This window comes from Leopardus geoffroyi, chromosome X (genome assembly GCF_018350155.1).
Source record: "Leopardus geoffroyi isolate Oge1 chromosome X, O.geoffroyi_Oge1_pat1.0, whole genome shotgun sequence".
NCBI lineage: Eukaryota > Metazoa > Chordata > Mammalia > Carnivora > Felidae > Leopardus > Leopardus geoffroyi.
Genome location: NC_059343.1, coordinates 107496326 through 107522909, shown reverse-complemented (window position 1 = coordinate 107522909; position 26584 = coordinate 107496326). Strand labels below are relative to the sequence as shown.

At 36.6% G+C, this 26584-nt stretch overlaps 1 pseudogene; it reads right to left on the bottom strand.

Annotated features, from left to right (window-relative positions):
- Positions 1-1650: 1650 nt before the first annotated feature.
- On the bottom strand, positions 1651-24136 carry LOC123594449 (annotated as a pseudogene).
- Positions 24137-26584: the final 2448 nt, after the last annotated feature.

Here is a 26584-nt window from a genome sequence, read left to right as displayed (position 1 = left end):
ACCATTTTGTTGTTTACAGGGTTGTGGTGATATCCCCTGTTTCATTCTTATATTGGTGATTTGTGTTTTATTTTTATTTCTTTGTCAGTCTCTCTAGAGGTTTGTCAACTTTATTGGTCTATTTATTTATTTCAGGTTTGTAGATTAATTTCTTAATAAATAGGTTAAAGAGAAGTTACATCTTTGCAATATTGCAATTTTCTACTAGTAAACACAACCTATATCTACTTGTTCCCATAGTGTTTTCAGTTTTTTATATGCCAATATAACAGCTATTCATTTATTATACTAATATATAATTTGCTTACCAAAAACTAATTAAAGAAATTTTGAAGGGGCACGTGGTGGCTCAGTTTGTTAAGCATCCAACTTCTGCTCAGGTCATGATCTCACAGTTCATAGGTTCGAGCCCCATGTCGGGCTCTGCACTGACAGCTCAGAGCCTGGAGCCTGTTTCAGATTCTGTGCCTCCCTCTCTCTGCCCCTCCAACACTTGTGCTCTCCCTCTCTCTCTCTCTTTCTCTCTCTTTCAAAAATAAACATTTAAAAAAACAACAACAAAAAGAAATTTGGACAACAGAAACATAATATAAAAGAAAATACAGAGGTAAATAACAATCCCATATAGTTGTATCACACATAGAAATCCACTGTAAACAGTCTCTCATGTGTGCTGGGCATTATTATGCAGCATATTTAATTTCACGTTGTGTAAAAATGAAGCTTCACATTTGATCTCATGATAGTAGATATTCTCTAAAGTACAATTTATAACTGCCAACATTATATCACATAAATATACTACAATTTTTTCAACCAGTCTTCAGTTGTTAAACATTTCACGGATTTTTTTGGTAATGTTTTATTTTTTTAAGTGGCACTACAGTGAACAAACAGACTTATAAATATGTATGTGTTCTCTTGGTTCTTTAATTGTTTAAATTTTTAAATTTTAATTAAATCCATGTTACTTAACATATAGTGTAATAATGGTTTCAGGAATATAAATTAGTGATTTATCAGTTACATATAACACCCAGTGGTCATCCCAGCAAGTGCCCTCCTTAATGCCCATCACTCATTTAGTCCATCCCCCCACCCACCTCCCCTCCAGCAACCCTCAGTTTGTTCTCTGTATTTGAGTCTCTTATGGTTTGCCTCCCTCTCTATTTTTATCTGATTTTTCCCCTTTCCCTACATTCATCTGTTTTGTTTTTTAAATTCCACATAGGAGTGAAATCATATTTGTCTTTCTCTGACTGACTTATTTCTATTAGCATAATACATTCTAGTTCCATCCTCAGGAAACAAGTTAATGAGGATGTAGAGAAAGGGGAACACTTTTGCACTGTTGGTGGGAATGCAAACTGGTGCAGCTGCTCTGGAGAATAGTATGGAGGTTCCTCAAGAAATTAAAAATAGAACTACTCTATGACCCAGCAATTGTACTACTTGGTGCAGCCATTCTGGAGAACAGTATGGAGGTTCGTCAAAAAATTAAAAATAGAGCTACCTATGACCTAACAATTGCACTACTAGGTAGTCAAAGGATACAAAAATGCTGATTTGAAGGGGCACATTGAGCCCCAATTACTCAGTGATCAAAAAGAATGAAATCTTGCCATTTGCAACAGCATGGATGGATCTAGAATGTTTTATTGATCTTTTTAAAGAATGATCTCTTTGTTTTGAGTATAAGACAATTATAAAGGTTTTAATGATTTCAAAAGCAGTCAGGTTCTAAACCCATTAAGTTCTGACTTGCAACTGAACCCCATGAAAACTGATATGCCCACTTTGAGGAGGTTGTCTGACCATCCAGGTCAAGCTGGATCACCACAAGGTAGAGACAATGGAGTAAGGCAGGTCTAGAGCTGGTGTGTCTTCCAGGATAGATAGGCATTCCAGATAACAGTAACACACTGGACAAGGGCCAAGCTGTAATGAAGGTGAACCAGGTGGAAGTTGGCTAACTGCACAGCAGGCTAGAGATTATAGTTGGTAATAAGGGCACCAGGATTGTCCTGCTGTAGCTTGGCCCATCTGTCCTGGACTGACAGTCCATTGAATGCTCCTACCAGTGGGAAGAAACAGCCTAGAAAGCACAGGGCAAAGCTCCACTGATTTAATAGCATCGTCTTTAGTGCATCTACCTTGGTGGTGCTGGGGATAAGCTGGTCAAAACCCCTGTACAAGCCTTCTACTACAGAGCCCACAAAACCACAGCCCAGAGAGACCATAGTTAGGGTCCAGCCAGTCTGATGTTCCTACAGACCTCACTTCTCCACCAGCTGCTGTGAGATAATGTCACTCAGAACCATCAGGGACGCAGCTGTCATGACCTGTACTTTCCATGGATTTTGTAGTTTCTACAAAACTAAAAGGCAATCTACAGAATGGGAGAAGATATTTGCAAATGACATATCTGATAAAGGCTTAATATCCAAAATATATAAAGAACTTATAAAACACAACACCCCCCAAAAATGAATGATCCAATTAAAAAATGGGAAGAAGACATGAACAGACATTTCTACAAAGCAGACATCCAAATGGTCAACAGACACATGAAAGGATGCTCAACATCACTCATCATCAGGGAAATGCAAGTCAAAACTACAATGAGCTATCACCTCACACTTGTCAGAAAGGATAAAATCAACAAAAAAGAAACAGGTGTTGGTGAGGATGTAGAGAAAGGAGAACCCTCTTACACTGTTGGTGGGAATGCAAACTGGTGCAGCCACTCTGGAAAACAGTGTGGATGTTCCTCAAAAATTTAAAAATATAACTACCCTACAGCCCAGCAATAGCACTATTGGGTATTTACTCAAAGAATACAAAAATACTAATTCAAAGAGTTACATGCATCCCAATGTTTATAGCAACATTATCTACAATAGCCAAATTATGGAATCAGCCCAAGAGTCCATCGACTGATGATGGATAAAGAAGATGTGGTACATACATACAATGGAATACTACTCAGCCATAAGAAAGAATGAAATCTTGCCATTTGCAACGACATAGATCGAGCTAGAGAGTATTATGCTAAGCGAAATAAGTCATTCAGAGAAAGACAAATACCATATGATTTCACTCATATGTGGAATTTAGGAAACAAAACAAATGAGCAAAGCAGAGAGAGAGAGAGAGAGAGAGAGGGACTAAGAAACAGACTCTTAGCTATAGAAAACAAACTAATGGTTATCAGAGGGGAGGTGGGTGAGGGTGTGGGTTAAATAGGTGATGGGGATTAAGAAGTGCACTTATTGTGATGAGCACCAAGTGTTAAATGGAAGGGTTGAATCACTATTTTGTACACCTGAAACTAATATTATACTTTATATCAACTAACTGGAATTGAAATAAAAACTTGAAAAAAGTAAAGAACCATCTTTTTATTTCATAGATTTTCTCTATTATTTTTCTATTTTCACTTTTATTGACTGCTGTTTATTATTTCTTTCCTGATTGCTTTGGGTTTATTTTTCTTTTTGTTTTCTAAGTTCTTTTTTTTTTAATTTTTTTTCAACGTTTATTTATTTTTTTGGGGACAGAGAGAGACAGAGCATGAACAGGGGAGGGGCAGAGAGAGAGAGAGACACAGAATTGGAAACAGGCTTCAGGCTCTGAGCCATCAGCCCAGAGCCTGACGCGGGGCTCGAACTCACGGACCGTGAGATCGTGACCTGGCTGAAGTCGGACGCTTAACCGACTGCGCCACCCAGGCGCCCCTGTTTTCTAAGTTCTTAAGCTGAGAGCTTAGATTATTGATTTGAGACTATTACTGTTTTTTAATATATGCATTTAGTGCTATAAATTTCCCTCTCAGCACTGCTTTAGCTGTCTTAACAAATTTTAATATGTTGTGTTTTCATTTTCATTCATTCATTCTGAAGCACTGTTTGATATCCTCCAACATTTCCTCTTTAACTCATGGATTAATTAGGAGTGCGTTTAGTTTCCAAGAGTTTGAAGATTTTACTGTTATTTTACTGTTATTGATTTCATGTATGATTCCATTATGGTTGGAGAACACACTTGGTATGATTTAAATTCTTTTAAATTGGTTGAAACTTGTTTTATGGCCCACAGTATGATCTATCTTGGTAAATGTTTCATGGGTACTTGAAAAGAATGTGTAGTTGACTGTTATTGGGTGTAGTGCTCTATTTATCCTGTTGGTTGACTGTGTTGCTCAATTCCATATACTTGCATATTTCCCCCTAGTATAATTGTGGATTTGTCTATTTTTCTAAATAGAGAAAGAGTTCTGTTTTTCCAATTCTAAGAACAGTTCTATCAGTTTTTGCTTTATAGATCTTTCAGCCCTGTTGTTTGGTGCATACACATTTAGGATTCCTGGTAGACTTTTCCTTTTATCATTATGTAATGCCCATCTCTGTCTCTGGTAATTTTCTTTGAAGTTTACTTTATGTGATATTAATATGGCTATTCCTAGTGATACTAATATGGCTATTCCTAGTCTCCTTTGCTTGATATGTCATTTTCTCTATTTTTACTTTCAACCTCTCAATATCATTATATTTTAAGTGAGTTTCTTGTAGACAACATAAAGTCGGGTCATGTTTTTAAATTCCCACTGCTAATCTCTGTCTATTAACTGGTATATTTAGACCATTGTAAATTATCAGTATATCAGGGTTGAAGTCTGCCATTTTATTTTTTGTTTTCTGTTTTTGATTTATAGGCTTTACTTATTTTATTTTCCTGTGGGTTACTTGAACATTATTTAGAATTCCATTTTGATTTATCTATAGTGTTTTTTTAAGTTTATTTATTTTGAGAGAGAGAGAACATGTGTGTGCATGTGAGTGGGGAAGGGACAGAGAGAGAGACAGAGAGAGGGAGAGAGAGAATCCCAAGCAGGATCCACACTTTCAGTGCAGAGCCCGACATGGGGCCCAATCCCACCAACTGTGAGATCATGACCTAAACTGAAATTAAGAGCCTGATGCTTAACCGACTGTGCCACCCAGGCACCCTTAGATTCTTTCTGTATAGAATTTTTAGTGATTACTTTTGGTATTACATTTTATATACATGTATGTAACTTATTACATGTATCATCATTTTACCAGTTTGAATGAAGTATAGAAACTTTAGCTCCCTTTATGTCCTTTTACCCTCCCTATTTATAATGTGATTGTTTTAAATATTTTCTCTACATATGTTTAGAACCACATCAGACAATATTATAATTTTTGCATTAACCATAAAACATACTTTAGAAAACTCAAGAGAAGGAAAACCTATTGTATATACCCATACTTTTGGTTACTGTGTTCTTTCTTTTCATGATGTTCCAAGTTTCTTTCTTTTACTATTTTCTTTCTGTTTAGAGAACTTCCTTTAGCCATTCTTATAGGTAAGTCTGCTCATGATAAATTCTATTAGTTTTTCTGCATCTGGGAATGTCTTGATTTCCCCTTCATTCTTGATATTTTTTCTGGAAATGGAATTCTAAGGTGATAGTTTTTGTTTCAGCACTTGAAAGTGTTGTGCTACTTTATTTTGGCATTCATGGTTTCTGATGAGAAGTCTGCTATTCAAATTGTTTTCCCCCTATAGATAAGTAATCATTACTCTTTCACTGATTTCAATATTATTTCTTTGACTTTAGTCTAAGAAGTTTGACTATGATGTATTGGTGTGGATTTTTTAGCATTTACCATTTTTGGATTCACTTAGTTTCTTGAACCTGTAGGGAACCATGTGGGAAGTTTTCAGCTGTTATTTCTTTGAGCATTTTTTTCAGACCCACCCTCTCACTCTTCTCCTAGGACTCCAATGAGAAATATTAGATTTTTTGTAATAGTCCCATAAGTCAATGCAGCTTTGTGTATTATTTTTCACTATATTTTCTATTTTTCAGATGGGGTAATTTCTATTGCTCTGTCTTCTAGGTTACCAATTCTTTCCTCTATCCCCTATATTCTGATGTTGGGACCATCAATTGAGCTTTATATTTTGGTGATTTTATTTTTTAGTTCTAAAATTTGCATTTTGTTCTTTATGTCCTCTGTTCCTTTGTTGAGACTTTCTATTTGTTCCTGAGTTTCTCTGTTTTATCATTTGCTTCAATTGTGTTCATTATTGCCCACTGAAGTATGATTATGATGATGGTTAATCTTGGACCGATATTCTAACTGTGTCATCTTGGGGTTACCGTTTATTTTGTCTTTTTTCATTCAGTTTGAGATCTTCATGGTTCCTTGTACAAGTAATTTTCAGTTGAAGTTTGAACATTTTGGCTGTAATATTATGAGGCTCTGGATCTTTTTTAAACCTGTTTTAGCTGGCCTTTTTTGATACTGATTTGGCAGGTAAGAGGGGTGTCACCTCATTATTTCCAGGTAGGGGTAGAAGTCTATATTCCCTATTCAACCTCAATTAACACCCAAGGTTGGGGAAATTTTCATTACTCCTGGCAAGGGTAGGATTTCCATCTCTTCACTAGACCTCCACTGATGACTCCCTGGCTGGGAAGGAAGGAAGTGCCTTGTTAATGCTCCACATCTGACTTTCACTCATACTAAAAGTTATAGGGGTTTCATTTATGTTGGGCAGTTAGCTTTCTCTAACATCACCCCAGTGCAGAAGTCACCTTGTTACTGTTGAGGGTGTGTGGAAGACCAAGATTCTCAGGTGATTTCTTTTTTTTTAATTATTAATTTATTTTGTTGTTTAAATTACATCCAAGTTAGTTAACATATGGTACAAGGATGATATCAGGAGATTACTTAATGCTCCTTACCCATTTAGGCCATCCCCCTTCCCACAACCCCTCCAGCAACCCTCTGTTTGTTCTCTATATTTAAGAGTCTTTTATGTTTTGTCCCCCTCCCTGTTTTTATATTATTTTTGCTTCCCTTCCCTTGTGTTCATCTGTTTTATCTTAAATTCCACATCTGAGTGAAGTCATATGATATTTGTCTTTCTCTAACTGACTAACTTCCCTTAGGGTAATACCCTCCAGTTCCATACACATAGTTGCAAATGGCAAGATTTCATTCTTTTTGATTGCTGAGTAATACTCCATTGTATATATATATACCACGTCTTCTTTATCCATTCATCCATCGATGGACATTTGGGCTGTTTCCATACTTTGGCTATTGTTGATAGTGCTGCTATATACATTGGGGTGCATTTGCACCTTTGAAACAGCACACCTATATTCCTTGGATAAATACCTAGTATTGGAATTGATGAGTTGTAGGGTAGTTCTATTTTTAATGTTTTGAGAAACCTCCATACTGTTTTCTAGAGTGGCTACACTAGTTTGCATTCCCTTTAGTCATGCAAAAGAGATCCTGTTTCTCCACATCCTTTCCAACATCTGCTGTTGCCTGAGTTGTTAATGTTACCATTCTGACAGGTGTGAGGTGTTATCTCATTGTGGTTTTGATTTGTATTTCCCTGATGATGAGTGATGTTGAACAGTTTTTCATGTGTCTATTTGCCATCTGGGTGTCTTCTTTGGAGAAGTGTCTAGTCATGTATTTTGCCCATTTCTTCACTGGATTATTTGTTTTTTGGGTGTTGAGTTTGATAAGTTCTTTATAGATTTTGGAGACTAACCCTTTTTCTGATATGTCATTTGCAAATATCTTCTCCCATTCTGTCGGTTGCCTTTTAGTTTTGCTGATTGTTTCCTTTGCTGTGCAGAAGCTTTTTGTTTTGATGAGGTCCCAATAGTTCATTTTTGCTTTTGTTTCCCTTGCCTCTGGAGACGTGTTGAGTAAGAAGTTGCTGTGGCCAAGATCAAAGAGGTTTTTGCCTGCTTTCTCCTCGAAGATTTTGATGGTTTCCTGTCCTACATTTAGGTCTTTCATCCATTTTGAGTTTATTTTTGTGTATGGTGTAAGAAAGTGGTCCAGGTTCAATTTTTTGCATGTTGCTGTCCAGTTTTCCCAGCACCACTTGTTGGAGAGACTGTCTTTATTCCATTGGATGTTCTTTCCTGCTTTGTCAAAGATTAGTTGGCCATACGTTTGTGGGTCCATTTCTGGGTTCTCTATTCTGTTCCATTGATCTGAGTGTCTGTTTTCATGCCAGTACCATACTGTCTTGATGATTAAAGCTTTGTAATATGTATTGAAGCCTGGGATTGTGATGCCTCCTGCTTTGTTTTTCTTTTTCAAGATTGCTTTTGCTATTTGGGGTCTTTTCTGGTTCCATACAAATTTTAGTATTGTTTGTTCTAGCTCTGTGAAGAATACTGGTATTATTTTGATAGGTATTGCATTGAATATGTAGATTGCTTTGGGTAGTATTGACATTTTAACAATGGCATGGAATATTTTTCCCTTTTTTTGTCTTCTTCAATATCTTTCATAAGCTTTCTATAGTTTTCAGTGTATAGATTTTTCACCTCTTTGGTTATGTATATTCCTAGGTATTATATGGTTGTTGGTGCAAACATAAATTGAATCGATTCCTTGATTTCTCTTTCCATTGCTCCATTATTGGTGTATAGGAATGCAGCCAATTTCTGTGCGTCGATTTTATATCCTGTGATCTAGCAGTTTTTTGTGGAATCTTGCCATCTGCGAAGAGTGAAAGTTTGACTTCCTCCTGGCCAATTTGGATGCCTTTTATTCCTTTGCATTGTCTGATTGCTGAGACTAAGAGTTCCAATACTATGTTGAATAACAGTGGCGAGAGTGGACATCTCTGTCTTGTTCCTGACTTTAGGATGATATTAGCATTGGGTTTTCATATATGGCTTTTATGATCTTGAGGTATGATCCTTCTATCCCTACCTTCTTGGGTTTATTTATGGAGAAGGGATGCTGTATTTTGTCAAATGCTTTCTCTGCATCTATTGAGAGGATCATATGGTTCTTGTCCTTTCTTTTATTGATGTTATGCATCACATTTGTTGTTTTGTGAATATTCAACCAGCCCTGCATTCCAGGTATAAATCCCACTTGGTCGTGGTAAATAACTTTTTTAATGTATAGTTGGATCCAGTTGGCTGGTATTTTATTGAGGTTTTTTGCATCCATGTTCATCAGGGAAATTAGTCTATAGTTCTCCTTTTTAGTGGGGTCTTTGTCTGCTTTTGGAATCAAGGTAATGCTGGCTTCATGGAAAGAGTTGGGGGTTTTCCTTCCATTTCTATTTTTTGGAACAGCTTCAAGAGAATAGGTGTTAACTCTTCTTTAAATGTTTGGTAGAATTGCCTTGGAAAGCCATCGGACCCTGGACTCTTGTTTTTTGGGAGATTTTTGATTATTAATTTGATTTCTTTACTGGTTATGGGTCTGTTCAAATTTTCTATTTCTTCCTGTTTCAGTTTTGATAGTGTATATTTTTCTAAGAATTTGTCCATTTCTTCCAGATTGCCCATTTTATTGGCATATAATTGCTCATAATATTCTCTTATTATTGTTTTTATTTCTGCAGCGTTGGTTGTGATCTCTCCTCTTTCATTCTTGATTTTATTTATTTGGGCCCATTCCTTTTTCTTTTTGATCCAAACCTAGTGGTTTATCAATTTTGTTAATTCTTTCAAAGAACCAGCTTCTGGTTTCATTGATGTGTTTTACTCTTTTTTTTTTTTTTTGTTGTTGTTGTTTTCCATCACAGTCATTTCTGCTCTAATCTTTATTATTTTCTGCCTTCTGCTGTTTTTGGGTTTTATTTGCTGTTCTTTTTCCAGCTTTTTGAGGTGTAAGGTTGGGTTGTGTGTCTGAGACCTTTCTTCCTTCTTTAGGAAGGACTGGATTGCTGTATACTTTCTTCTTATGACTGACTTTGTTGCATTCTAGAGGTTTTGGTCCATGGTGTTATTGTTTTCATTGGCTTCCATGTACTTTTTAATTTCCTCTTTAACTTCTTGGTTAGCCCATTAATTCCTTAGTAGGATGTTCTTTAGACTCCAAGTATTTGTAATCTTTCCAAATTTTTTCTTGTGATTGATTTCAAGTTTCATAGCATTGTGGACTGAAAATATGCACGGTATGATATCAATCATTTTGTGGTTGTTAAGGGCTTAATTGTTGCCGAGTATGTAATCCATTCTGGAGAATGTTCCCTGTGCACTCGAGAAGAATGTGAGTTCTGCTGCTTTAGGATGAAATATTCTGAATATTTCTGTTAAATCCATCTGGTTCAGTGTGTCACTCAAAGCCATTGTTTCCTTGTTGATTTTCTGATTACATGATCTGTCCATTGCTGTAAGTGGGGTGTTGAAGCCCCCTACTATTATGGTATTATTATCAACAAGTTTCTTTATGTTTGTGATTAATTGATTTATATATTTGGGTGCTATCACATTTGGAGGATAAATGTTTACAATTGTTAGGTCTTCTTGGTGGATAGACCCCTTAATTATGATATAATGCCCTTCATCTGTTGTTATAGTCCTTATTTTAAAATCTAGATTATCTGACATAATATGGCTACTCTGCCTTTGTTTTGTTGACCATTAGCATGATTGATGGTTCTCCATCCCCTTATTTTCAATCTGAAGGTGTCTTTAGGTCTAAAGTGGGTCTCTTGTAAACAGCATATAGATGGATCTTGTTTTCTTATCCATTCGGTTACCCTGTGTGTTTTGATTGGAGCATTTAGACCATTGACATTTAGAGTGAGTACTGGAAGACATGAATTTATTGCCATAATGTTGCTTGTAGAGTTGGAGTGTCTGCTGGTGTTCTCTGGTCCTTTCTCATCTTTGTTGCCTTTGGTCTTTTTCGGTTTTCTTTTTTTTTTCACTTTTTCTCCCCTCAGAGAGTCCCCCTTAAAATTTCTTGGAGGGCTGTTTAGTGTTCATAAACTCCTTTCATTTTTGTTTGTCTGGGAAATTTTTTATCTCCCCTTGTATTTGAATGAGTCTTGCTGGATAAAGAATTCTTGGTTGTATATTTTTCCAATTCAGCACATTGAATATATCCTGCCACTCCTTTCTGGCCTGACAAGTTTCTGTGGCTAGGTCTGCTGCAAACCTGATCTGTCTTCCCTTGTAGGTTAAGGACTGTTTTTCCCTTTCTGCTGTCATGATTCTTTCCTTGCCTGAGTATTTTGTGAATTTTACTAAGATATGCCTTGTTGATGGTTGGTTTTTGTTGAATCGAATGGGAGTCCCCTGTGCTTTCTGGATTTTGATGTCTGTGTCTTTCTCCATGTTGGGAAAGTTTTCTGCTATGATTTGCTCACATAATACTTTTTCTCTCTCTTCATCTTCTGGGACCCCTATGATTCTGATGTTGTTCCTTTTTAATGAGTCACTGAGTTCTTTAATTTTTATTTCGTGCTCTTTAATTTTAGTTCGTAGTCTCCTTTTTTCTGCTTCATTATTCCCCATAAGTTTGCCCTCTATATTGTTGATTTTCTGCTCTGCCTCATCCATCCTTGCCACCATGGCATCCATTCGAGATTGCAGCTCAGTTTCATCCTAACTAGCTTTTACTTCTTTTTTAGCCACAGAAAGGGATTCTAATCAATTTTTGACCCCAGCTAGTATTCTTATTAACGTGATTCTAAATTCTGGTTCAGACATCTTGCTTGTATCTGTGTTGGTTAAATCCCTGGTTGTCGTTTCTTTATGCTCTTTCTTTTGGGGTGAATTCCTTCTGTTTTTTATTTTCAAGGAAGAAAAGGAATCAATGAGTTAAAAAATTAAAATTAAAAAATTAAAGACAACACACACATACACACACACACACACACAAATCAAATAAATGATACTAGATCCTAGGTGTGTTTTGGTCTGGGTGTTGAAAGGGGCTTGATAGATTAGAGAAAAGGAGGAAAAACAAAACAAAACAAAAACAAAAAAAGGAAAACATTTGAAAATTTGAAAAAATGAATACAATGAAATAGAATAAAATGAAATTATGGAAGTAAGTAGTATTTGAAAATTTACAAAAAAGTTATAAATATAGTAGAAAATAATTAAAGAAAAGTATTTTAATAAAAATTGAAAAAAATTTCTCTTTCTGTATTCAAGACAACAAAAAGAAACAAAAAAGAAAAAAAAGAAAATTGAATAGATGGACCAGCATGAACAGACTGAGATACGATTGAAAGTACATTGTTTACCCCTAGAAGTCAACCTATGAATCACTTTATAGTCCATAAACTAAGCAGGCATAGAGATTTTTGGTGTTTCTTAAGAGCAAGGTTGGCCCAGTTTGGCGGGGCTTAGTGTAATGGTTCTGTTCTTCCCTAGATGGCGCTGCTTAGCTTACTGGAGTGGATTGTTATGGCCCTTGTAGGTGAGTATGCACATGTGTGGGAGAGGTTAAAATGGCATCACCCAGCTACCCAGTCTCTAGTATCTGAACTCTGTTCTCTCCAGTCAGCAGTCACACCCTTATCCTTTGTCTCCGGCTTTCATCCACTCCCCTTTTACACTGTCCATGACCAAGTCATCAAGTTGCCAAGTGGCACCTGCCTCCTGAGTTTTATCTCAGATGTGGCTGTTTTTCCCAACCCCTTAATTCTGAGCAACTGTGGCTTTGCCCCATTCTGCCCCTCTGCAGGAGGTTCTCACCAAGCAATGGCCAGGTGCGGGCTGCACCCAGGAATGCCTGTGGGACCGTGCTGCTGCAATGCCTAGAGACTGTGGTTGGATGCCATCCTGCTCCAGAAAAAGTTCATGTGATCGTGTAGCAGCATTGTTTCAGGCATTATGGAAAATCACAACACACACCTGGCACTAGGCTTCACCCTTAACGACCTTATTCCAGAACCAGTGAATGTCGTTGTTTTCTAGGGTCCACTGGGGCCTTTGCCTTTGTGGGGGGCACACAGCCTCTACCAAATGTCCTCCCAGCAGGGGAAATACCTCTCCTTGTGTGGCCTGAGGCCCCCTGGACTTCACTCTGCTCCTGGGAATTCATCCTTCTCACCAGAGCACTGCCAGGTATCAAGCTGCAGAATTTCAGACTCTGCACCTCCCCTGTTTATAGAGTCCTAATGGAATTTAAACCCTCCCCTTTCTCCTTTCTCCCTTTTTAGTTTGGTCCCTGCAGCTGTTTCCACTTTTCCACTTCCTCTCCAACTACTTTTGGTGGGGGGTGCTTTTCCTGTATTCTCCTCTCTCCACCCACCCCCCCCCCACATCTCCATCCTCTCTCTGCACACAAAGACAGCTCCCTGCCCCTGAGGCTTCTCTCTCTCCCCCAGTTCATCTCTCTGCACCATGAACCTGCTGAATTCTGTGGTTCAGGTTGTGCAGATTGTTGTGTTAATCCTCAAATCAGTTTTCTAGGTGTACAGGATGGTTTAGTGTTGATCTGGCTGTATTTCATGGACGTGAGACATAAGAAAACCTTCCATGCTGTTTTGCCATCTTGGCTCCTCCATGGATGTGAGACATAAGAAAACCTTCCATGCTGTTTCGCCATCTTGGCTCCTCCCAACCCCTCCCTTCTGAGGGACTGTGGCTTTGATCTGCTCAGACCCTCTGGGGGACGGTCTCGCTGAGCAATGGCCAGGTACTGGCCCACCCCCAGGAACGTTTGAGAGACCACGTTGCTGTTGATGCCTAGAGACTGTGGCTGGGTGCCAGCCTGCCCCAGAAAAAGTTCACTCGATCTTGTAGCAGCAGCATTTCAGGGATTCTGGAAAATCACAACACACATCTGGCACTAGGCTTCACCCTTAATGTCCATGTTCTAGTACCAGTGAATGTGATTGTTCTCAGGGCCCACTGGGTCCTTTGCCTGTGGGGAGACTGCACAGCCTCTACCAAGTGTCCTCCCAGCAGGGGAACCACAATTCCCCATGTGGCCCGAGGACCCCTTGGACTTCGCTCTCTGCCTCTGGGGATTTGCCCTTCCCTCCAGAGCACCACCAGGTATCGAGCTGCAGAGTTTCAGAGTCTGCATTCCCCCTGTTTATAGAGTCTTAATGGAATTTAAATCCTGTCTTTTCTCCTTTCTGCCCCTTGTTTTCAGTCCTGTGGCTGTTTCCACTTTTCCACTTTCTCTCCAGCTGCTTTTGGTGGTGGTGGTGGTGGGGGTGCTTTCCTACCCTGGTCTACATCCTCTCTCTGCAAGCAAAAATAGCTCGCTGCCCTCTGCGGCTTCCTCTGTCCCCCAGTTCACCTCTCTGCGCCATGTACTTGCCAAGATCTGTGGTTCAGGTTGTACAGATTGGTGTGTTAATCCTCAAATCAGTTTTCTAGGTGTGCAAGATGGTTTAATGTTGATCTGGCTGCATTTCAGGGAAGAGAGACATAAAAAAAAAACTTCCATGCTATTCTTCCATCTTAGCCCCTCCCTCGGGTGATTTCTACTAATGGGTCCTCATTATTGCCCAGGAGTGAAGAAATTCCAACTCCTTACATGGCCTTTTCTGGTGCCACCCAGTGGAGGTTTTGGGCAGCACCTTATGAATTTGCAAGAGTGGATGCATGCAAGAGTGGAAGCATAGTCTTCCTATGCTTGTTTTGTATATAATTTCTAGGGTTTTTAGATGTGCTTAGTGGGGAGAATAAAGAAAAAATGTATCTACTCCATCTTCCAAGAAGCAGAAGTTGTGTTATTTTTTAAAATCAAAGTAATCCATTTGCATAATTTAAGAAGTTAAGGGATTTATGACATAAATCTGCAATTCCTTACCCCTTTCTTATGTATTCCTGGATCTGACTCTTTGGATGCAACCACTTTCAATATTATTAGGTGTTTCTTCTATTATTTACTTCCATGTTTCTAGACAACATCCTCACTCTACTATTTATTGACTTTAAAAATTTAATATCTATTGTTTTTTTGTAGTGGTAGATAAGGATTTAGCTTTCTCATCTATTTTTCTTCATCTTTTCTTTCTTTCTTCTTCATTTTCTTCATCTTTTCAATATAGACATGTCACCATTTATTTTCATTAAATTGGTATCAGTGTTTATATTATTATAATAAGGTAAATAGTATTCTTAATTTTTTTCCAAGTTGTTCTATCAAATATTCCCCCCACCTTTCCTTTTCTCTTCTCTCAAATATTTCATCATATTAACTCATCTACCATAAAATTTCTTTTCCTAAAATTTGCTTTTCTTTAAGGTTCTTTGCTCTCTTTTTCCCATATGGACTGTTTACTCCCTTAGCTTGCTGTACAAATGTCATCCTGGGACTTTTCTGAAGTTTCAGTACTGTGCCCTGGTATAGGTAAAGCTTTTAACATTCATTTTGTTGGAACTTTCGTGAGCAGTTTTAATCTGGAGACTCATGTTTTTCAGGTCCAAAAAATTCTCTTATGGTATTTCTTCGAAAATTTCTTCTCCTTCACTTTCTCTCTCTCTCTCTCTCTCTCTCTCTCTCTCTCTCTCTCCTCTCTCTCTCTCTGTCTCTCTCTCTGTCTCTCTAGGACCTAGCGTTAATTAGTTGGATATTAGAACTCTTGGATTGATTATGGAGAACACTAATTTTTTTTCGATTTTCTGACTTCCATTCACTTTTGTCCTACTTTTGGGGAATTTTCTGTGATTTTATTTTTTCGTTTTCTATTGAGTTTTTATTTTATTAAGTTACATGTATTAATTTTACATAAAATGAATTAAACTAATTTTATTAAGTTTTAATTTTTAAGAGTTTTTTTAAACTTTTTTCCTGATTGTTTTCATAACATTTTATGTCTATTTCATAGAAGCCATAATTTCTCATATTTTTCAGCTTTTTCTCCATTCTCTGAATTACTTTCTTCAGTTTCTTTCTTTCTGTTTAATTTTGCTTTTGTCATATGTTGAGAGCTTTCATCAGTGATATGATGATTGGTTACTTGCTTATATGTAGGTTTGATGCATAAAACATGAATAGGGGCTTTGTGAATATGGGCAGGGTGTACAGTGTGCAGAAGTTTGCTACTGATTGTTCACATAATTCATTGGGGACCCAAACTGTCAATATGTAGAAGTCTTTTCTTTTAAACTACATTTCTCCAGAGATGGTTCTTTCAATTACTTGCCTGAGGTTACTGACTTGGTTAGAAGACTTTCTGACCATGGTATAGAGAAAGGGGTATGCATGGGTGTCTGACCATTTCATATGCAGCATTTCAACTTACATTCAACTTTGTATTCATCCTCACCCATCATCTTTCTTGCTATCCCTGATTCCTCAGATTTTTGTTCAGCTTCTCCAGTTAATAAGTCTCTATTGGTTTCTGGTTTACAGAGTAGGTTCTGGCTGAGGATGTTCTGTGAGTGTTGGAAGTAGTGTGTGTGTGTGTGTGTGTGTGTGTGTGCGCGCGCGCGTGTGTGTGTAGGGGGCAAAGTTTGATTATTCCACATATACATTTTCAATCTATCCCCATTTGTACCCCATAATTCCATTCCTACACACTGCCAGAAATGATACCTCTAAGATTTGAATCTCTCCTGGATTCTGTAGATATTTCTAGGCATCTTTTCTTTAAAATCCCCTCTTTGAGGGGTGCTTGGGTGGTTTAGTTGGCTAAACATCCAACTCTTGATTTCAGCTCAGGTCGTGATCTCAGGGTCATGGGATCAAGCCCTGCATTGGGCTCTGTGCTAAGTGTGGAGCTTGCTTAGATTCTCTCTCTCTCCCTCTGCCCCTTTCCCCCACTCTTGCGCTTTCTCTCTCTCTCTCTCCCTAATAAAATAAAATAAAATAAAATGAAAAATAAATAAAATCCCCTCTTTGCATCCTTTAGGTCATGAACTTCTCTACTTTGATAAACGAGTGACCACTCTTTCATCTACTTTCTGTCTTCTAAAAAATTTCTTGAAATCTTTATCAGCTGACATTTCCTCTCTTGTTTTCATTTTCCTTGCTGGTCCTTCATTCTGATGAAGAAATAAATATGCTTAAAAATATATATTACCATTTTTATTTTTACCACATCTCTAGAAGAGCACATTTCAAAATTTAATGTGCATAAGGGTCACCAGCAGATCTTGTTAAAGTAAATATTCTGATTCCATTGTTCTGGGTGGGGCCTGAGATTATCCACTTACAACAAGCTCCAAGGTAAATCTCCCTGATTACACATTGACGATAGTCTAAAGCATTTTATCTGCCTCCTTTCTTTGATTTTTCTTTCTATCATGTTTAGGAGGCAAGCTAAAGTTGGCTGGCTACTGTGGGATGTGCATGTGAGAAACTGAATTTGAAAGGCCCTACAAAGATACTTCTATTAAGAACGTTTATCGATAGTTTGCAGCATCCTAAAATGTTCCCATATTGACTATTATCAACCTTTTTTATTTTCAAATGTACTATATATCTATGGAAGGAACTTTTCCAGGTTTAGTGAGATATAATTTACATATAACATTGTGTATGTTAAGGAATACAATGTAATAAGTTGATATATATATATATATATATATATATATATATATATTATAAAGGGATTACTGCAATAAGGTTAGTTAATACATCTATCACCTAATATAGTTACCATTTTTTTGTATATGGTGAAAGAAAACATTTAAAATCTACACTCTAAGCAGTTTTCAAGTATATAATATAGTATGGTTAACTATAGTCACCATGTTGTACATTACATCCCCAGAATTTATTCATCTTTTAACTGGGAGTTTGTATTTAAAAAAATTTTTTTTAACATTTATTTATTTTCAAGAGACAGAGAGACAGAGTGCGAGTGGGGGAGGGGCAGAGAGAGAGAGAAAGATACAGAACCAGAAGCAGGCTCCAGACTCTGAGCTGTCAGCACAGAGCCCGACGAGGGGCTCAAACCCACAAACAGTGAGATCATGACCTGAACTGAAGTCGGTCGCATAACCCACTGAGCCACCCAGGCGCCCTGGGAGTTTGTATTTTTTGACCACTATCATCCATCACCTGCTCCCCAGCCCCTGGCAATCACCTGTTGCTATGAGGTTTTTTTTCTTTTTTAAGATTCCACATGTAACTGAGATCATACAGTATATGTCTTTCTCTGTCTGACTTATTTTCCTTACCATAATGCCCTCAAGGTCTACCAATGTTATTACAAATGGCAGGATTTCTTTTTTTATGGATAATAATACTCCATTGTTTATATATGTCATATTCTTAATCCATTCACCCATTGGTGGACACTTAGTTTATTTCTGTCTTTTGGCTATTGTAAATAATTCTACAATAGATATGGAGGTGCAGATATGTCTTCAAGGTAGTGATTTTATTTCCTTCAGTTATGTAGTCAGAAGTGAAATTGTGAGCATCTGGGTAGCTCAGTCAGTTAAAGCATCCGACTCTTGGTTTTGGCTGAGGTCATGAATCTCACAATTTGTGAGTTCGAGCCCCACCATCAGGCTCTGTGCTGATAGTGTGGAGCCTGCTTGGGATTCTTTCTCTCCCTTTCTCTCTGCCCCTCCCCTGCTCACCCACTCACTCTCTCTCTCTTTCTCTCAAAATAAATAAACTTAAAAAAAATTTAAAAAAAGAAGTGGAATTGCTGGATCATAGGGTAGTTGTATTTTTAATTTTTTGAGGAGCCTCCATAGTGTTTTCCATTATGGATGTACCAACTTACATTCTGACCAACAGTGCATAAAGGTTCCTTATTTTCCATGTCCTTGTTAGCACTTATCTCTTTCCTTTTTGATAATAGCCACTCTAACATGTATGAGATGATATCTTATAGTTTTGATTTGTATTTTCTTGATGAATTAGTGATGTTGAGCATCTTTTCATATACCTGTTGATTATTTGCATATTTTCTCTGAAAAAATGTCTATCTAGGTCCTTTGATCATTTTTAAATTTGAATTATTTGTTTTTGGGTTTTATTGTGTTTTGTTTTGTGTTTTTGCTAGTGAGTTTAGGAGTTCCTTATATATTTTGGAAATTAATCTCTTATCACATATATGGTTTGCAGATATTTTGTTCCATTCCATAGGTTGCCTTTTTTTTTATTATCTTGACTCTCTCTTTTGCTGTGCAGAAGCTTTTGAATTTGATGTAGTCCCACTTGTTCATTTTTTATTTTATTGCTTGTCATTTTGGTGTCATATCCAAAAAAATATTTTCTAAGACCTGTGCCAGGGAGATTTCCCCCTGTTTTCTTCTAGGAGCTTTATGGTTTCAGGTGTTATGTTTAAGTCCTTAATCAATTTCAAGTTAATTTTTGTGAGTGTTGTAAGATAGAGGTCCAATTTAATTCTTGTGGAGGTGAATATCCAGTTTTCTTAACACCATTTGTTGAAGATACTATCTTTTCTCCATTGAGTATTTTGTCTCCCTCATCAAATATTAATTGAGCATGTAAATATGGGTTTATTTCTGAGCTCTTAACTTTGTTCCATTGGTTTATCTGTTTGTTTTTATACCAGTACCACACTGTTGATTACTGTAGCTTTGTAATGTAGTTTGAAATCAGGAAGTATGATGCCTCCAGCTTTGTTTTTCTTTCTCAGGATTGCTTTGGCTACTTTCGTGGTTCCATAAATTTTGAGACTGTGTTTTTTATTTCTGTGAAAAATGCCATTGTGATTTTTAAAAGTTTATTTTCAGAGAGAGAATGTGCACACAGGGCAGGGACAAAGAAAGAGGGAAAGAGAGAGAATCTCAAGCAGGCTCCACACTCAGCTTAGTATGGAGCCTGAGGAAGGGCTTGATTCCATGTTCATGAGATCATGACCTGAGCTGAAATCAAGAGTCAGATGCTGAACTGGCTGAGCCACCCAGGCACCCCACCATTATGATTTGGGTAGGGATTGCATTGAATCTATAGATGGCTTTGGGTAGTATGGACATTTAAACAATATTCGTTCTTCTGATCCATGAACACAGGATATATTCCCATTAATTTTTGTCTTCTTCAATTTCTTTCATCAAAGTCTTGTAGTTTTCAGTGAGATCTTTTCCTTCCTTGGTTCCATTTATTTCTAAGTACTTTACCGTTTTTGATGTTATTGTAAATTGAATTGTTTTCTTTTTTTAAGATTTTATTCTTGGTAATCTCTACGCCCAATATGGGACTTGAACCCACAACCCTGAGATCAAGAGTTGCATGCTCCTCTGACTACACTAGCCAGGTGCCCCTGGATTGTTTTCTTTATCTTTTTTGATACTTTGTTATTAGTGTATAAAAACACAACTGATTTCTGTATGTTGATTTTATATCCTGCAACTTTATGGAATTCATTTATTAGTGTTAAGTATTTTGGTATAGTCTTTAGGGTGTTCTATATATAATACCGTGTCATTTGCAAATAGAGACAGTTTTACTTTTTCTTTTCAGTTTGAATGCCTTTTATTTTTGTTTCTTGCCTAATCACTCTGGCTAGGATTTCCAATGGTATGGTGAATAGAAATGGTGAAAGTGGATACCCTTGTTTTGTTCCTGATCGTAGAGGAAAACCTTCATGCTTTCACCACTATGTTAGCTGTGGGTTTGTCATTTATAGCTTCATAGTATTGAGGTATGTTCCTTCAGTACCCACTTTTATTTATCATGAAAGGATACTGAATTTTGTCATATGCCTTTTCTGTATCTACTAAGAGAATAATACAATTTGTATCTTTCATTCTTTTAATGTAATGTATCATATTTATTGATTTGTATATGTTGAATCATCCTTGTATCCTAAGGATAAATCCCACTGGATCATGGCAAATGATCCATTTAATGTGCTGTTGAATTCGGTTTGCTAGTATTCTGTTGAGAATTTTTGCATGTATGTTCATCAAGGATGTTGGCTGGCAGGTTTTTTTTTTTTTTCTCATACTGTCCTTATCTGGCTTTGGTATCAGGAACTGCTGGTCTGCTACAATGTGTTTGAGAGTGTTACCTCCTCTTCAGTTTTTTGAAAGAGTTTGAAAATGATTGATGTCAATTCTTCTTTGATGTTTGTTAGAATTCACCCATAAAACCATCTGGTTCTGAGCTTTTCTTTGCTGGGAGATTTTAGATTACTGTTTCAATTTTCTTAGTCATAACTGATGTGTTCAGAATTTCTGTTTCTTTATGATTAAGTCTTGTTTGGTTGCATATTTCTAAGAATTTATCTGTTTCTCTTAGGTTGTCCAATTTGTTGGTTTATAATTATTCATAGTAGTCTCTTTGTGCTTCTGTAGTATCAGTTGTAATGTGTTTCATTTCTGGTTTTATCTATTCAATTTATCTCTCTTTTTTCTTGGTTAGTCTAGCTAAAGATTTGTTAATTTTCTTTATGTTTTCAATAAATCAACTCTTAGTTTTGTTAATCTTTTCTATTGCTTTTCTATTCTCTATTTAATTTATTTCTGCTTTAATCTTTATTATTTTTTTCCTTCTGCTAATTTTGGGCTTAGTTTTTTCTTTTTCTAGTTCCTTGAAATGTAATGTTAGGCTGTTTATTTAAGATCTTTCTTTTTTTCTTAATGTAGGTATTTATAGCTATAAATTTTTGTTTTTCATTCATTGTGTAAGTTTTGGTAGGAATTTTTTAAAGGATAAGAAAAAGATTATAATTTATAATTATAATGCTATATATTTTAAGAAAGAAAACATGCCACACTGTCATTTTAAAATTCACAACCAACAGTTCTGTGTTCTGATTGTAGTGATGGTTGCTCAAATCTACACATGTGATAAAATTTTATAGAACTGTATGTCAAAAGAGTGCTTATAAAAACTGGTGAACTTCAAATAAAGTTTGTACCTTAGTTAATAGTATTGTAGCAATGCTAATATCCTGGTTTTGACATTGTACTATGGTTATGTAAGATATTAACATCGGTAGAGACTGGGTGAAAGGTACACAGGAACTCTATAATAATTTTTGCAATTATTCTGAGTCTTAAACTATTTCAAAATAAGATGTTATTGTAAAAGTCCATTCAAATGAAAAGATACCCAACATCACTCATCATCAGGGAAATGCAGATCAAAACTACAATGAGGTATCACCTCACACCTGTCAGAATGGCTGAAATTAACAACACAAGAAACAACAAGTGCTGGTGGGATGTGGAAAAAAAGGAACTTTCTTGCACTGTTTGTGGGAATGCAAACTGGTGTAGCCACTGTGGAAAACTCTATGGACATTCCTCAAAGAGTTAAAAATAGAACTACCTCCCAATCTAGCATCTACCCCAAAATACAAAAACACTAATTCAAATGGATACATGGGCTCCTATATTTATAGCAGCATTATTTACAATAGCCAAATTATGGAAGGAGACAAAAATGTCCATTAATAGATGAATGGGTAAAGAATATGTGTTACATATACACAATGGAATCTTATTAGCCATAAAAAAGAATGAAATCTTGCCATTTGCAATGACATGGATGGAGTTAGTATTATGGTAAACAAAATGAGTCAGTCAGAGAAAGAAAAATACCATATGATTTCACTCATATATGGACTTTAAGAAACAAAACAAAAACAAGCAAGAGGGAAAAGAGAAAGAGAGACAGAGAGAGAGAGAGAGAGAAACCAAGAAACAGACTCCTAGCTGTTGATAACAAACTGATGGTTACCAGAGGGAAGGTTAGGTGGGGATGGGTAAAATAGGCAATGGGGATTAAGGAGTGCACTTGTCATGAAGCACTGGAGGATGTCTGGAATTGTTGAATCACTCTTTTGTACACCTGAAACTAATATAACACTGCATGTTAACTACTGGAATTAAAATAAGTCCATTCAAGAGATAAAGAAGGAAGAACTCTACAAATCTTATCACCAAGAAATATTACTATTAAAATTTTGTTGAACATTTCCCCTGATATCCCTATACTTATTGAGCACTTCTTATATGCCAGGAACCCTTCTAAGAACTTTATATATATTATCTCATAAATTTCTTACAACAGCCCTCTGTGGTTGATACCATTATTATCCTCATTTTACAATGAAAAAACCAAACCTTAGAGAGATAACTTGTCTAACGCTATATAACCAGTAAATTTTAGAGTTAAGATGCAAACAGATTTGTCTGATGCCTAAATTCAAGTATTTTGTTCTGCACTGTATTAATTCTTCTAAAAACCACACTTTGATCAAGCCCACCTTGTCTTCTTCCAGGTGCTAGAATGTGAGCTTTCTGAATGTTGGATTTATTGTCCCAGACACCTACCTCAGTGGTTCACATCAGCATGGCTTTATATCACCCAAACTGCTTGCTCAGTCTTAGCCTATATGATAATAACTTACAAATTCTCCACATTTATTTTATTTTCCTCTGATCTTTATTCTGATTTCCCAAGTTATTCCTGTGTTATTTTCCTACAAAGTGGATGCCAAGAATTTTCACCACTTACAGAATTTTGCTACTAGCATATTTGCCTTTGGCTTATATATTTATAACTTTTCACTTTGTCTGATTTTAGCTTCTCTGGCCTTCTGTGTATCTTACCAGAATGTTTTCTTCTGAAAAATATTTAACTGGTTATATATAAACCATCCCCCTTTCATCTTTAGACTTTTGTTTTCTTTTTAAAAAAAATTTTTAATGTTTATTTTTGAAAGAGAGAGACAGAGTGTGAGCAGGGGAGGGTCAGAGAAAGAGGGAGACAGAATCTGAAGCAGGCTCAGGCTCTGAGCTGTCGGCACAGAGCTTGACACGGGGCTCAAACCCACGAACCATGAGATCATGACCTGAGCTGAAGTAGAATGCTTAACTGACTGAGCCACACAGGTGGCCCTAGACTTTTGCTTCTTTCAAACCCGACATAAGTTTCCATAAGAGAGGTGTGGCAAACCACTTATAAAGGTAAACTTTCCTTGCTTCACTATTATTTCAGCTTCTTCCCTTATCTACCCATTGCTATGTGTTATATTCTTCGATTTCATCAATACATCTGGCATTTCATTTCTCTGCAAGAGTTTGAGAAGAAAAGCATATACCAAAGGTATTTTTTTTTGATCCAGACACATTTCACAGCCTTTGACATTTCATGAATTTCAGAGAAATTCTAATAATTGTCAGTCAAATATTGCCTATCCCTTTATTGCTGTTCCTGGGCTTTGGGAAGTATGAATTCTGCCAGTTTCAGCACCTTTTGCAGCTAGATTCCTTGTGTCACCTTGATGGCCATTTCCCCTTCCTCCTAGGTACCACCGAAAACAGTAGCTTCAAAGCTTTGCTGAAACTTCTATCCTCCAGTGTTGTGTTGAACTCAGCAGTGAGGCTGTCAGGACTGAGAGCATTACTCTTTTTCAACAACTGGATCCTGCTGCTCACTTCTGGAGCCATCATGTTGGCTCTTCTATCAGCTGTCTTTTTCTCCTCTGATTGGCACCTCAACATAAGACCATGGCCTCTCCCTTCTCTTTGCTCCTGAAATAATTCTGAAAAGAACCCCATGATCCAAATTTCTCATTTTGCACTGTCAGTCTGTTCATTTTGTCCATTAAGGCCACCACCAGACAATATTCTTCTCTCTTAACTTACCAATTCTCAAATGTTCATAGGTCCTGTCTTTAGTTTGTCTTTAGCTTTATCTTCTTCACTTATCTCCTTGACTTGCTATATAAATTCTTCTTATTCTTTGATATTTGCTATTTTGATTGTTTTTTTTTCTCTCTACTCCGATGAAATACATCTTCATTTCTGAATTTGTGCTTAATTCTATAAAGCCATTGGCTTGGCTCTTTCCTTTGGGGCTTTCCTTGGGATAGTTTGTAGGTCATTCCTGTCACATCCTGAAAGTGGCACAAAATTTATGAGAATTAATTCTGAGGAAATAGTAATACATGTGCATGAAGATGTGTGTACATAAAAGGTTTTTAGCATAATAATATTTAAATTGTGAAAAACCAGGTACAATCAAAATTTGTATCAATAAGAGATTAAATAAATTTTGGTACAACCTTGTAATGAAATAATAAACATGCATTTGAAATGACAATGTAAAGTTATATTTACTGACACTGAAAGATTCTATAATATTTATTGAGTGAGAAGGCAGGTTACAAAGTGTAAATATACTATGATATGTATGGTATATTTGTTAAACAGTGGTGATTCATGTTAGGCACATTTGAGTGTAAATATTGGCTTCATTATTTACTAGCTGTCTGACTTTGGGCAAATTATTAACCTCCCCATGTCTTGATCTGCACATTTGTAAAATGGGGATGATAATAGCACTTACTCCATAGGGTTTTGTAAGGATTAAATGATATAATTCATGTTAAGTGCTCAGAACAGTGACTGGCCATTATTTCCAGTATTTGAAACAAATAAAAATGTATATGAAAGTGCTTCAAAGGATAGAAAGTGACTGAGAGGTGATTGATAAATATCAAAATGTATCATGGCTTTGTACGGATAATATTGAGTATGGGAGAAATGTCTCCTAAATTCTTAAATATTCCATCTCCAAGATATGCCACATAAAGTTGAGAGGACTTCCCCTCATAATAAGGGAGGGGAGCCAAGGTTATTTCTGCACACAGGAACTTACAGAAGTTTCCTCAATATTCTCAGCCCTACAATATCTCATGCCTTAGACAAAATGACTTAAGTAGTTTCTTCCATGATGTCTTTCATACTCTTCCTTTTTCCAGTTTCCAATCAGAAACCAGGGATTTCAGTATCATCATAGGGGAAAATGAGTAATGGTGAGGATTTCTGAGAGTTTGTGTCAGTTAAGTTGGCAGGTAGGATAGATCTTTATGTAAGTAAACCTTTGAGCACTAATGCTCATCACACTTCCCCTTTGAGAGAGACACAACCTCAACTATTTTGATATTTGAAGATGTTGTCATAGTTGAAGAGTTTTCTTACAGGAGAACTTCTTGGAGCATTCAGCCCACCTTCTTGAGCAGGCTCCAGCACCTATTTCCCTTAGGTGAGAGGATGGGTCTTCCTTGTTTTTTTCAGCATTATTGATTTGGTCAAGTTCTCTCCTTATTCAGTTTCCTAGAATTTAACTGTTTTTAGACTTGACAGTTATGGTTCTTAGACTTTAACTTTTCTGACACATTCATTTTTAGGGAACAAATTATTTTATTAAAAATAATGCTTTTGTCTAATCATCTGTAATTAGAAGTTTACAAAGGAATAAGGAATGTGCAACTAGTGCTCAGAGTGGGTATGGTGGGTATTTGCTGATTTTCTGAATATTTTTTTATTGAAGGATGGTTGACACACAATGTTAGTTTCAGGTGTACGACATAGTGATTCAGCAAGTCTATATATTGTGCTATGCTCACCACAAGTATAGCTACCATTTGTCACCATATAATGCAATTACAATATCATTGACTGTATTCCATATGCTGTGCCTTTCATCCCTGGGACTTCTTTATTTCCACACTGGAAGCCTATACCTTCCACTCCCCTTCACCTATTTTGCCAATCTCCCCATCCCCTCTGCTCTTTGGCAACCATTAGTTTGTTCTCTGTATTTATGAGTCTGTTTCTGCTTTTCATTTATTTCTTTGTTTGTTTGTTTTTTTATATTACACATATAACTGAAATCATATGGTATTTTTCTGACTTATTTCATTTAGTTTAATACCCTAATGTCCATCCCAATGTCCACCCCAATGACAATGTCCATCCCAATTGTCACAAATGGCAAAAATCTCATCCTTTTTTATGGCTGAGTATATTCCATTGTATATAATACCATATTTACTTTACCCATTCATCTATTGGTAGACATTTGGGTTGCTTCCACACCTTGGCTGCTGTAAA